Here is a 13,704-nt window from a genome sequence, read left to right as displayed (position 1 = left end):
GCAGCCAAGCTGGGGGCATTCCACGGTGATTCTCCCGGGAAGAGAATCATGGAGGGAAGCACTCCATCTCCCAGAATAAATGATGAATCTCAGGCAGCCATGGTGGAAATCTGATGGTATCATGCATCATGCAGAATGCACACATGCAGCACCCAGCACACTTATTTTATGTGAAATCATGGATTTACAAAACTTCGGCAGTGGGAGGAGTTTCGAGGGTGAATGTGCTTGATTCACCTGGGTGAGGGATGCCAGGGATACTTAATGTACATGTACCAAAACAGTCCTATCATACGAGGGGGAAAGCAGCACTTAATTATCCTTTGGGTAGGGGAAAAGCTCCAGGTAAAATCAAAGGTCATTTGGAAAGTTAAGACACCAAGACATCCTATTAGCATAAGGTGGGTATCTCCAGGAATCCCCAGTTACTTGCTTATCAGAAAAGGATCAGGTTTGTGATCTTTCCCTGAGGACTATGTGATGCTCCTTATTACTCAGATCAGGTGGAGAGAGAACCTTGCTGAGAAAAGGGAGTCCTCCATTATAGACTGAGCTTGAGGCTATCTGGAAATGTTAGACTTCAGCCATATCCAGCAGAGTTCCATATTGAGAGAACAAAAGATTAAAAATCAGCTGTTATTAAAGTTTAAGGCCTAAACTAGCTGGGTGAGGTCCAGTAATGCCCTGAGGGGAAGAACCTGAATACTGCATTCTTTCCCCACCCACTAGAGATACAGTTGCTAGGAAACTGGCCCATCCCCCTAAGGAAAGACACCAGATCATTAATGGTTTGGGGACCTTCCTATAGCCAATCATTTCAAAATGTAGCATTTTGACCAATAGATGCTTGCCAGGCAGGAATCACCTTTGCCTTGGGCATGCTGGGAGGGACCAAAATCTTTAAATCCCCCAACTAACCTGGGCACAGGGCTCTCGGCTCTCACCACTTTGGCGTTGCGGCGCGGGGGGTAGGGGGGAAAGCTCGAGCTGCAGCTTGTAATTCGTAATAAAAAGATGCTCATGTGGTTTGCAAAGGACTCGGCTCCTGGTGATGGTCTTTTGGTGTATCACGATTCGGGCACAACAATATCAATGAACTTAGAAATCCTAAAATACAGAAAGCTAAAGTTTCAAGAAAAAATTTAAAGATAATTTCCAAAACCAAGAAACCCAGAGTAGAATTCAGAGTTAAACACTTGTAACTTCTATGGGAAGTAGTTTACTTCTTTGTTGTTCTCAAGCACAAAGTGTCTTTCTGGACTGTTCTGTGTTTATCTCCTTTTCCCTCTCACAGAGTCAGGAGTCCAGCCTGGCCCCGGACAGAGACTTTGGAAGAAACTTTTAAGCAGAAATGTTTGGGTCTGAAACAGACTGGCGAAATTACAACTCCAGAGCCAGCCTTCCCAATAGAGTAGAATAGCATGAAACAATTTTGAAATATTATTCATACACAAAGACATTTAAATCTCTACAAGACTGAATTTAGTAATCTACGTGTCCATAATCAGTTTGTGTGTGTGTGTGTGTGTGAAAATGAGGAAGACAATCTGAAATGTTCTTTGCTGTTGAAGATACAAGCAGGATTTTCCATACCTGGAGAGGCAGAAACAGAGTAGACTAAAAGCATAAGGCAAAAGATTTCTATCTCAGTCTGAAAAAGATACAAGTTTGGACACTCAGCAGAAACAGCAGTGAGAATTCTGACTAGAAGAATGGTTGTAAGCGAGAGCCTTGAGCAAGATTAAAGTTAACTGTGAGTTTTATAGAGGATGGGGCCTCAGGCTATATTGTCATTCCTTTTTATTTACTTAAATTTACTTAAATTACTTTAGATATTAAAAATCAAAAGGCCCAAATTTGGGCCAGCAGTGTCCATTTATCTACAGAAAATTTGGAGTACATGAGTGAAAAAGGCAAGGACAAAGGTCAGTATCCAGTTAATTAGAACATCTAATTCTTGAAATGACTAAATGCACCTAGAAAGAATCGGAACATCCCTAATCTCTATAATCCCAGGATTAAGAAACCACACAACTAGTGGAGGGTTGTCAGATCATTCATTTGGTTCTCACAGTCAGTGTAAAATCTCAAGTACCTTTGACAGAACATGTCTTACAGAATAAAGTTCCAGTGTGTTCCCAGGCCTAACTAGGGCACTTCTAAGTCAAGTCCAATGGATTGCCTTCTCCTGGCAATGTACTATGTTGCATGTGCGTTCTAGTTGAATGAAGTATGCCTTCTATATAGGTCATACTGTGTCAGGGAAAGGCATTAAGGTGAGAGAGAAAGGGTGGAGACAGAGAGTTTTCAGAAAAGGCTGCACGAGAGCCATGATGGCCCTGCCTGGCCCTCTTTAGCTGGGACAGTGAATATAGCAGAACAAAGCAGGTTTGTTCATGGTGTGCTTAAGCTTCTAATAAACTCAGCTTTCCCCTCCCATGTCTTTGGCACTATATGTCGGATTATTTAAGGGCAATTGTAGAGAGACTGAAAGCAGAAAGAAGGAAAGGGTGGTCTGACCATAGGCAGGACCATGTTTATTCACAGTGAAGGGGTATCCTTGTCACTTATGGATGGAGATGGCTAAAATGCTCTTGATCAAAATCTTAAGAGTACAAATAAAGATAATATTTGCCAGTGTAATGTTTTTGACTCACAGACAAATAAAAGTAAAAAGAGATATACATATTTAAGCTGTCAAAAATTAGGATGAAGCCTACAGAGATGGCTTAACCATTACAACTGCTAGGTACTCTTCCAAAGGACCTGTAATCAATTCCCAGCCCCCTCATAATATCTAACAAGCATCTGTATTTCCAGGTCTAGTATATCTGATTCTCCCACTGGCCTCTACAAGCCCTTCAAGCTTGTGATGCACAGGCTTGCATGAAAGCAAACCACTCATACACACAATACATATATATTTGAAAAATACAAGCAGAAAGTTAGTTAGATAAGTAGATAGATAGATAACAAACAGAGATGATAAATTCCTCAGATCTCATGAACATTAGCAGCTTTCTTGCTTTTACACAGCCTACTCTAAAAATAAATAGTGGGAGGTTTAAAGTGAAATCATGTACCGATTATTAGGCCAAGAATGAGTGAGCATGGGAACCCATAGGCCCAGAAATCCCCAGACACCATGCTGTGTCCCTGAGTAGAATAGAACAGATGCAAATCAAATCAGAAAAGAGCACAGGGTTGTACAACTTAGTTCTTGTCAACACAAGGACCACACAGTTTGATTTGACTCACGCATCATGTTTACTATTTTTTTCTTCTATTTCAGCAAATTAATATAAAGGGAAACCTAAGAAGTTGAATCATGACATGGAGTTGAAAAAAGCAGGCCCAAATCTCACTACAATAAGTCGAATGAAGGCTCTGCAGAAGGTTTCACCAGTAGAACAAATTCTGTGGACATAGGGACTGAAGAACTAGATCATTCAGTGAAGTTCAACAATATTTTTTTGAAATCATATGAATTGGTCATGCCAGAGCTCTGGGACACCAAGAAAAAAACTAAATATATGAATTATGAGCATTGTTAAAGGAGATGGAGTTCGTGAAAAGGACACCAAAAATATTTTCAATAATATCATAGAAAAACATTTTTCTAAATCAAGGGGAAGAGACACCAAGTCAGATAAAAGGGACTTAAAGAACAAGAAATAAAAGTGCTTAGAAAGGAATTGCCCCCAAAAAGATGTTAGAGGTAAAACACTAACAATACAAAACAAAGAAAGTATTAAAAGTTGCCAGAGAAAAGGACCAACTCAAACATAAAGCTAGGACAATCAAAATACTAGCTGGTTACTCAACATTTTTTGTCTTAAAAAATCAGGTGAGCTTTGAGGGATTTATTACATTCCCCCAAAGGCCAAAACTACCTTATCAGACTACTGTCCTCAGTAAACCAACAGTCATACGTGAAAGAGAAACAAACATTTCCCATGATAAAATTGGACTAAAGGAATTCCCAACTGCTGCTCTATAGAAGAAATACTTCCATCTGGATAGAAAAACAAAGGATCCAGAATTGCTAAAACAATCCTGTATAATAACATATCTTCTAGAGGTATCTCTATCTCTGATCTCAGAGATCTTATAGTATAAGCTGTACTATAGAGGAACAGTAATAAAAATTGCATGGTACTGGCATAGAAACAGAATGGTGGATCACTAGAATCGAATACAAGACCCAGAAATAAATCCATACACCTACAGATACTTGATTTTTGAGAAAGACACCAAAACAATACAATGGAAAAACGATAGCATCTTCAACAAATAGTGCTGGTCTAACTGGATGCCTACATGTAGAAAAATACAAATAAATCCATGCCCCATCCTGTGGGGCTTCAACAGAGTTCCTAAGGTGGGGAGTGGAAGGAATGGGATAGGGGGAGAGGGGACAAGAGACGCAAGAAATGAAAGCCAAGTCTGTTTGTCTGATCAAGGCTTCCGTTTATTAGAAATTTTTACCCAACTTATATAGGGAGAAGGCAGGAAAGGGGGAAGGTTAATCTATTGCTTCAGGAAATAGGAAAAGTGCTTTCATGGGTTAACTATTGTACCTGCAAGATACCATAAGGATGTTCTCTTAAGATATCTTAAGGATGCTCTAACAAAGGATGTCCTCACAATCTATCACCCATGATTTAGGGTCTAGATAACTCTTTCACTACATAGCTTTAGGTCTCCACTAAATGACCTTTGCTCTCTACTTGGCTTTGGCTTCAGTAACTACCTTTGTCTCCACTAGATAGCTTTGACTTTGGCTTCTGTAGATAGCCTTGGCTCACTAATTGACTTTGGCTTCTGTAGATACCTTTGTCTTCACTAGATAGCTTTGGCTTTGGCTTCTGTAGATAGCTTTGGCTCCCAGAAAATCCATATTTATCACCCTGCACAAAACTAAAGTCTAAGTGGATCAAAGACCTCAACATAAAACCAGACACACTAAATCTGTTGAAAGAAAAAGTGGGAAATAACCTTGAACTTACTGGCATGAGAGACTTCTTGAACAGAACACCAACAGCACAGACTATAAGAGCAACAATCAATAAATGGGACCTCATGAAACTGAAAAGCTCTGTAAAGCAAAGGACAATTTTATAAGAACAAAATGACAGCATACATATTGAGAAAGAATCTTCACCAACCCTTTATCTGACAGAGGGCTAATACCCAAAATATATAAAGAACTCAAGAAGTTAAACACCAACAAACCAAGTAATACAATTAAAAAATGGGGTACAGAGCTAAACAGAGAATTCTCAATAAAGGAACAGTGAATGGCAGAGATACACTTAAAGAAATGCTCAACATCCTTAGCCATTAGGAAGATGCAAATCAAAACAACCCTGAGATTTCACCTTACACCTATCAGAATGGCTAAGATCAAAAACTCAAGTAACAACACATGCTGAGGAGGATGTGGAGAGAGGGGAACCATCCTCCATTGCTGGTGGGAATGTAAACTTGCACAACCTCTTTGGAAATCAATCTGGCACTTTGCCAGAAAATTAGGAATAGTGCTACCTCAAGATCCAGCTTTACCACTTCTAGGCATATATCCAAAAATTGCTCAAGTAGACAAGGACATTTGCTCAACTGTGTTCATAGCAGCTCTATTCAGAAGACCCAGAACCTGGAAACAACCTAGATGTCCCTCACTAAGGAATGAATACAGAAATTGTGGTACATTTACAAAATGGAATATTACTCAGCAATCAGCAATGAGGAAATCATGAAATTTGCAGGCAAATGGTGGGATCTAGAAAAGATCATTCTGAGTGAAGTATCCCAGAAGAAGAAAGACTCACATGGTAAGTACTCACTCATAAATGATATTAGCCATATAATATAGAATAAATATACTAACATCTATTCTCCTAGAGAAGCTAAACAATAAGGAGGAACCTAGGGAAGAGACTCAATCCTCATTCAGAAGGAAAAATGTGTTAGACATTGGAAGCAGGAAAAGACAGTGAACAGGACAGGAGGCTACCACAGAGGACCTCTGAAAGACTCTACTGATTGAGGTATCGAAACAGAGGCTGAGACTCATAGCCAAACTTTGGACAGAGGGCATGGAATTTTGTGAAAGAAGGGTGAGATAGAAAGATCTGGAGGGCATAGTAGCTCCAAAAAGAGACCAACAGAGGCAAAACAAAAAACAAAAACAAAAGCAAAAAACAAAACAAACAAACAAACAAACAACAACAAAAAACTGAGCCCTGGGAGCCCTGCAGAGACTAACACCCCAACCACGGACAATGCATGGAGAGGACTTAAAACCCTGAGTCAGATATAGCCCATAGACTCAGTACCAAGCGGGGTCACTAGTAAGGGGAGAAGGGGATTTCCATAGCATGAACTCAGTGACAGGCTCTCTGATCACCTCCCTCTCAGTGGCTGCAGCCTTGTCAGGCCACAGAGGAAAGCAATGCAACCAGTCTTGATGAGACCTGATAGTCTAGGGTCAAATAGAAGGGGAGAAGGACCTCCCTATCAGTGGACTAGAGAAGGGCCACAGGGGGAGAAGAGGGAAGGAGGGTGGGATTGGGAGGAGATGAGGGATGGGGCCACAGCTGGGATACAAATTGAATAAATTGTAATAAGTGATAATAATTTTTAAAAGAAAGAAAACAAGATAAAAAAAATAAAAATAGCAATCAGGTGAGCTTTGAGAGATTTATTACATTACCCCAAAGGCCAAAACTACCTTATCAGACTTCTGTCCCCAGTAAACCTACAGTCATACTTGAAAGAGAAACAAACATTTCCCATGATAAAATTGGGCTAAAGAAATTCCCGACTGCTGCTCTATAGAAGAAATACTTCCATCTGAAAAGAAGTGTAACTAAGCAAGAGGGCTATAAAAGAAAAATAAGAAATGCTATGATAGATAAATAAGTGATGAATAAGAAAGCACCACAAAACAGCAAACAGAAGGAATTAACATACTTTTTCAATAATAATTTGAAATACTAATAGCGTGAATTAATAAAAATGCATGCACATATTGGTGGCAATCAACAACAGTCTAGTGGACTTAAGTTCCATTCAGCAAGAGGGAAGTTATTGCTGGTACTGGAAAACTAGTCATCATCCTGAGACATGTAAGGTCATGGATCATAGAAAAGAATCTACTACCTCCACTTTGCTAGACCAGCATAATTCCTCATGATAAATCTTATCCTCATACCCACTGATAAATGTAACTATCATTACTCCTTGTCAAAGAAGCCTGTCCTTAAAGCAAATGAAGATCATCACAAAAACCACAACTAGATTCCATACAAGTCATGGGCAGCCCAGTCCCAACAGGTGCATTTATACCACACCTCCTGCATCTATGATGCAAGGAACACAGTAGAAAAGGGGTGAGAAGATTGCAAAAGCCAGAATACCAGGAATTCTGCAGCATACCAGGAATTCTTTCCTAGGAATAGCTGCATAAACAAGACTACAACAGTGGAAATGCTAGCATGAAAGGTAGAAATTTTTACAAAGTCCTCCTTCTACAGAAAGAACTACAGGAAGCTAGTAGTGGCTGGAAGAGGGAGAATTAGCCTCCTTCAAGAATGAGATCCTTTATTGGTTGTTCATAGTAGTTATCCTTGAAACAATACACACGCCACCAACAAAAATGAACTCAGCAAGTTGTATTTTTATTTATTTGTTCATATACATACATGCATGCACATATATATGTCTGTATTAACAATAATCAAAGAAAAAGAGGCTATCAACTTGAGAGTAAAAAGGGTATGAGAGGGCTAAAGGGACTATCCCTGGAAAATATGGAGGGAGAAAAGTGTACTGAAAGCATGATACAAATCTATTTTGACTAAAAATATTTAAAATAAACAAAAGAAAGGATTTGGAATATTCTCACCACAAGTGATAATTGTTTGAAGTTATACAGTAAATATAGTCATTGAAACATCATTAAAAATCCAACACTACTCAAATAAATAACTTAAAAATTGACATTAAGACCCTAGAAAAGCAACAACAATTACGATCAGGGAAGAAATTAATGAAATAAAAGCACAGAAATAATCAATGAAACAAAGAGATGGTTCCTAAAAACATTTCTTAAAAAGATAAGCAAGACTAATCAATTATCAGTCTTATTAACAAAAAGAAAGAAAAGACCTAAATTAGTATAGTTAGAAAGGAAAATGGAGATATTAAAACAGATATCTGTGATACTTAGAAAAATATAAGGATATGCTTCAAAAACTTTTATTCCCCTACATCAAACTAGAAAATATAAAAGAAATGAATGAATTTCTAGATGCACAAAACATAAAAAAATAAGTCAGCAGGAGATAAAAAGTTCAAATAGATCTACAATGAACAATGAGATAAACACAATTATAAAGAAATACTTTATTTTAATAATAAAGAAATAATAAACACAACAACAAAATTTCCAGGGCCAGAATTCTATGCATCAAAAGCCAATGGTTTTCAAATTATTCTGTGAATAAGGAAATAAAGAAATGCTCATAAACTCTGTTTATAAAGGCAGGTGTTACTCTGATATAAAGACCAGGTAAAGAAACAAGAAAAATAGAGTAGTCTCCTTAATAAATATACACATACTATGTTCTCAATAAAATCTTTGCAAATGGAATTCAAGATTACATAAAAATATCATTCACTATGATGGCATTGGCTTCATCCCAGACATATAGGGATGAATGTGTGTGTGTGTGTGTGTGTGTCTGTCTGTGTCAATAAATGTAATTCATCACATAAATTGACTTAGCCAGAAATCACATGGTCATCTAAATAGATGTGGAGAAGGATTTTGACAAAATGCAATATTCCTTCATGTCAAAAGCTCCTGAGAGTGTATGGATATAAGTAGTATATCTTGACATAATAAAGGCTATCTTGACAAACTTAAAGACAATATCATGCTCAGTGAAGAAAACTTGAAGCCTTTCTCCTAAGACAAATAAAAAGACAAGAGTGTCTATTCTCTCTGCTCCTATTCAATATAGTTCTAGAAGTCTTCCCTGGAGTAATAAGAAGGAATACAAATGATACAAATATGAAGAGAACAGAGTCTCACAATTTGCAGATGATGATTCTATACTGAGAAAGCAGCCAGAGAAACTATCTTGTTTATAATATCTCACCCTACAGAGAAAAGTTTCTTGAAAGTGAGGTCATGAAATACCACTACAATAACAACACCAAAGGAAAAAATTTAGGAAAACACCGGAAGATTAGAAGATCAACAAAGGCCATATATAAAAGTTTTTTTGACAACCTAATATATAAAGAAAGTTCCAGAAAATCCAGAACTACACAAAGAAACCTGGCCTAAAAACAAAGAAACAAACAAACAAACAAACAAACAAACAAAACCAAGTCATTTGCTGCTCAGAAGGATTTTAGTTTCATGGGGTTCTATGCAGGATAATGTAGTGAAAGTCATTATTGGTTGTATACAACTATCACCTTAGTATGTAGAAACACTGATATCTCAGGCAAGATATGATCCCTGTTATAAGAGTGGCATGGGGCTGGAGAGATGGCTCAGAGGTTAAGAGTACTGGCCACCCTTCCAAAGGTCCTGAGTTCAATTCTCAGCAATCACATGGTGGTTCCCAACTATCTGTATTGATATCTGGTGTCCTCTTCTGGTGCGCAGGCATACATGCAGACAGAACACTGTATACACGATTGAAAAAATAAAGACAAAAAAAAAGACTGTTATGGCAGTAATCAAACACTCCCTATTTTTGAGTCCTTATTCACAGAAGGCAATTCAAGCCAGGTACTATAACCTGGTCAAAACTCCATAGTTGGGCTGATCATGTGGGCTTTGATGGCAACTTCCTACTGTTGATTTGCTAACTGGTACCAAACTGCCCTCTAAATATTTGTCTTTATACCCATACACAAATGTTCTCATCCTTGACCAGAAAAGTCCTTTTCTGTAGTGAGTGATGAAGTCAGAAGCTCAGGGTTGCTCAAGATGGTAAGAATGTTACTTTTGGTCACAGTGTTTATCACAGCAATAGAAAGAAAAGAAGGAAGAAAACTAGTATCAAAGAGTGAGATGCAAGATAGTACATGTGAAAGTGTTTGGACTTTGAGCTGAAAAGGCCACTGAGTGCCCAAAGTTTAGTTGGCTGTTCTGTGGGTGCTAGGAAGATAATAGTGCAGAGAAGCTGCAGGTGATGGAGATTGGAGGTCTGGTGTGTGAAGTTTCAGAGAAAGCGAAGAGTTTATCAGGGCTGGTTATGTGGTATTTTGAATTAAAGTTCTATCTAAAAGAACCTTTTGCTTTACTGGAACAATTAATACTGGTTACCAGGGGCTGAAGAATCATCTGAAATTAATTAGAGACCAAGTCACTGAGGAAAAGATCTTCAAAGGAGTATTTCCTCAGTGTCAGCATATGGAAGTTGTGTTCTGTTAGAGGTGGGGCGGAGAGCTGAGGCTGAATGTTAAGCTGGCAATGGAACTTGCCAAATAATGTATAAGAGTTTCTCACATGACACTTAGATTGAAGAACTGATGAGGTCATCGAGAGAAGCTGAGGGTTGGCACCATTAGGTATGATTGGAGTTCCTGAAGGAAACCCAGGGGATACTATTTGTGAATACTCAGCATTGGTTGCAATGGAAACACATACACTGGAGATTCTGGGATTGTGGAATGATTGCCAAAGACAGTGCCATGCATACAGTGGAGCTGGCCTGATTCTTCCACGGTTGTTATGTACCCTGTGGATGGAAGACCTGAAAAGTTAAGCCTGAAAAGTTAAGACCTGAAAAGTCACCCCCATTGGTGTCAAAAAGTCATGAGTGAGTCCCAGTGTTGGGCTTCTATACTGTGGAACTTTGTTTCTGCTTTGACCTAATTGTCCTGTGCCATTTTTCTATTTTAGATTTAGTATGCATCTTATTTTGGGTTTTACAACAAAAAGATTTTAGAAATTTTAGAAAAGAGCGCAAACTTTTAAAGCGTTGTAATTTTTAAAGATTGTAGGAGATTTAAAGGTATACTGCATTTTATAATATATTAACGTGAGATTACAGGAACAAAGACAAAAAAGGCTATGGCTTAATGATAATGAGTTTGTGCTTCAAATTGATAAGGGATCAATTGTGTGGCTTTATTTTTGTTTACTTAACATTAACTATAGTCATTGGGGAATAGGGAACATCAATTAAGATAATGTTTTCATCAAGTTAGCCTTCGGCAAGTCAGTGGGGGCATTTTACTGTCTCATGATTGTTGTTGGAGGGTTCGGTACGCTGTGGCATTGCTAACCTGAGGTGTATCAGAGGGTTAAGTAGAACAATCCAGTAGACAAAGTTTTTTCATCATGCTTTTGAGTTGCTGGCTTGAGTTTTTTCTTCAGGCTTTCCTAAGTGATGGTCCATAAAGTGTAAACTGAAATAAAGCCTTTCCTAGCCTAACTTGACTTTGATAAGTGTTTTATCATGGCAACAGAAATCTAACCAGAAGAGTATCTAACAGTACAAATATGAAATACAGTTATTCAACATATTTCAAAAAAAAATGTTTAAAAATGAGGTTTTCAAAGGTTTTAATAAGAAAGGCAATAACTCAGGATTCTTTTTTTTTTTTCAGAGTACACAGCTAATTACTAAGTATGGTCTTTATAGTACAAACATTTAATGCCAACATAAGACTTGTTACTGTAATTGAAGGTGTGACTTTCATCAATATTTAATTAGCACTTGGTGCTAATTCATTATTTTGGAACAACTATTTTGACATCTTTCTATAAGTCCTGAACAAAGTTCAGTCCAGAGGGCTGTTTTATGGGTGAGACATTTAGAACATTACATAGCCCCTGACCAGAGGAAACAACATGAAATGTGGGAGAAATGATTGACAATTTAATCTAATTCAGACTAACAAAGTTTAATATATCAAAATCATATAGCAAGTTTATTAGCAAGGCAAATTCCTTACTGAAAAACAATTCTTGCCTTACTCAAGAGTATACAATAAAAACTCATTGCTTCAGCTAATATCAGTAGAGAAAAACATGCAGAATGTGAATTTCTTTTTATTTTTTTATTTTTATTATTAGTTACATTTTATTAACTTTGTATCCCAGCTATATCCTGCTCCCTAATTCCCTCCCAATCCCACTCTCCCTTCCTCATCTCCTCCCTGCCCATTTCCAAGTCCACTGATAGGGGAGGACCTCCTCCCCTTTCATCTGACCCTGTTATATCAAGTACCTTCAGGACTGGCTGCAAAGTCCTCCTCTGTGGCCTGGCAGGACTGCTCCTCCCTTGTGGGGTGGGGAGGTCAAAGAGCCTGCCATTGAGTTCCTGCCAGAAATAGTCCCTGTTCCCCTTACTATGGGAAACCAATTGGTTATTGAGATACCACAGGCAACATCCAAGCAGAGGTTCTAGGTTATATCCATACATGGTCCTTGGTGGAGTGTCAGTCTCAGAAAAGACCCTGTGCCCAGATATATTTGGTCCTTGTGGAGCTCCTATCCTTTCCATGTCATACTAACTCCCCCTTCTTTCATATGATTCCCTGCACTCTGCTGAAGGTTTGGTTATGAGCCTTAGTATCTGCTTTGACACCCTGCTAGGTATAGTCTTTCAGAGGACCCTCTTCAGTAGGCTCCTGTCTTGTTACTTGTTTTCTCCTATGTCCAATTTCTCCTATGTCCCCTTTGTCTTTCTAAGTGAGGATTGATCTAAGTGAGGATTGATCATCTAACCTCAGGTCCAATTTCTCATTTATCTTCTTTAGGTGTATAGATTTCATTATGTTTATCATATCTTATAGGTCTATATAAGTGAGTATATACCATGTGTGTCTTTTTCCTTCTGGGATACTTCACTCAGAATTATCTTTTCTAGATCCCACCATTTGCCTGCAAATTTCATGATTTCCTCCTTTTGATTGCTGAGTAGTATTCCATTGTGTAAAAATACCACAATTTCTGTATCCATTCCTCTTTTGAGGGACATCTGGGTTGTTTCCAGGTTCTGGCTATTACAAATAAAGATGCTACAAACATGGTTGAGCAAATGTCCTTGTTGAGTGCTTGAGCATATTTTGGGTAAATGCCTAGCAGTGGTATAGCGGGGTCTTGAGGAAGCACTATTCCTAATTGTCTGAGAAAGCGCCAGATTGACTTCCAAAGTGGTTGTACCAGTTTACATTTCCACCAGCAATGGAGGAGGGTTCCCCTTTCTCCACAACCTCTCCAGCATGTGTTGTCATTTGAGTTTTTGATTTTAGCCATTTTGATGGATGTAAGGTGAAATCTCAGGGTCATTTTGATTTGCATCTCCCTGATGGCTAAGGAAGTTAAGCATCTCTTTAAGTGTTTCTCTGCTATTCTATATTCCTCTAGAGACAATTCTCTGTTTATCTCCGTACCCCATTTTTTAATTGGATTACTTGATTTATTGCTTTTTAACTTCTTTAGTTCCTCATATATTCTGGATATCAGCCCTCTGTTAGATGTAGGGTTGGTGAAGATCTTTTTCCAATCTGTAGGCTGTCATTTTGTTCTGACGACAGTGTCTTTTGCTTTACAGAAGCTTTTCAGTTTCATAAGGTCCCATTTATTTGTTGTTGCTCTTAGAGCCTGTGCTGTTGGTGTTCTGTTCAGGAAGTTGTCTCCTGTGCCAATGTGTTCTAGGCCCTTCC

This window comes from Meriones unguiculatus, chromosome 8 (genome assembly GCF_030254825.1).
Source record: "Meriones unguiculatus strain TT.TT164.6M chromosome 8, Bangor_MerUng_6.1, whole genome shotgun sequence".
NCBI lineage: Eukaryota > Metazoa > Chordata > Mammalia > Rodentia > Muridae > Meriones > Meriones unguiculatus.
This window is presented reverse-complemented; position numbering follows the sequence as displayed.